This window comes from Nannospalax galili, unplaced genomic scaffold (assembly GCF_000622305.1).
Source record: "Nannospalax galili isolate Female #2095 unplaced genomic scaffold, S.galili_v1.0 scaffold49, whole genome shotgun sequence".
In the NCBI taxonomy this organism is placed as follows: Eukaryota; Metazoa; Chordata; class Mammalia; order Rodentia; family Spalacidae; genus Nannospalax; species Nannospalax galili.
In genome coordinates this window covers 413922-415035 of record NW_008359444.1, presented here as the reverse complement: position 1 = coordinate 415035, position 1114 = coordinate 413922, and the positions used below count along the sequence as shown (strand labels likewise).

The 1114-nt window shown below is 47.1% G+C and overlaps 1 pseudogene; it reads left to right on the top strand.

The window, feature by feature from the left end:
* The first annotated feature begins 619 nt into the window (after positions 1-619).
* Positions 620-717, top strand: LOC115068491 (annotated as a pseudogene).
* Positions 718-1114: the final 397 nt, after the last annotated feature.

Sequence of the window (1114 nt, the reverse complement as noted above, 5' to 3'; positions counted from 1 at the left end):
ACAGGGTCTCCCTGTATCCCCAGCTGTCCTGGAACTCACTATGTAGACCAAATTGGCCTTGAACTCACAGAGATCCACCTGCCTCTGCCTCCTCAGTGCTGGGATCAAAGGCATGCTGCCACCACACCCAGCTTATTTATTTATTTTTGAGGTAGGGTCTCATATTGCCCAGGATAGTCCTAAACTGCCAGTTCTCCTGCCTCTGCCTCCTTAGTGCTGGGATTATAGGCATGTACCACTATGCCAACTAATTGCCTTCCTCCCTCCCTCCCTCCGTCCCTCCCTCCTTTCCTCCTTTCTTCCTTTTTTTCTTTTTTAAAGAAATTGGGGAGCCGGGCGTGGTGGCACATGCCTGTAGTCCCAGCATTTGGAAGGCAGAGGCAGGCAGATCTCTGAATTCAAGGCTGGCCTGGTCTACATAGTGAGTTCCAGGCCAGCTGGGGCTGCAGGGAGACCCTGTCTCAAAAAGACCATTAAAAAAAAAGAAACTGGGGAGAAAATAATGAGCATGTTTAGGTAGCCAACAACTTATTATGCTGAACACACAGTGAACAGGAGGTAGAGGAATAACATTCTTAGAATTCCAAAATAAAAGAAGTCTCAGGTGTTCCCTGTGGTAGCATGTATGTTAATACCAAAATTGGAATGACACAGGGAAGGTTAGGGTGGTCCCCATGCAAGGATAATATGCAAACTTGTGAAGGGTTCTGGATTTTAAAGGAAAAAGAATTCTCAGCCCAGGTGTGGTGGTACATGCCTGCAAATCTCAAAAGTCTGATGCAGTAGGATTGCTGTGAATTCAAGGCCATCCTCAGCTACAGGAGAAGGAAGAAGAGAAGGAATGGAGGGAAGAGTTGCCAGAAATGTATATCCATAGACTATACCTGAAGGAGAGTGCCCCTCAGACCCCCTCCCTGTCCTCTGAGAAAAAGCTGCCCTCTGCCTGACTCCAGAAATCCCCTCCATTGTTCAAACCCTTTCCTGGTACATCTGTTTATGGTTTCTATGGAGATAATCCAGGGCAGAAGAGGAAGAACATTCTTCCCCAGGTAAGCTAGCCAATGGCTGTATAGGTTAAGGCTCTGGAAATCGCCCTAGATTGCTCAAATCCTTT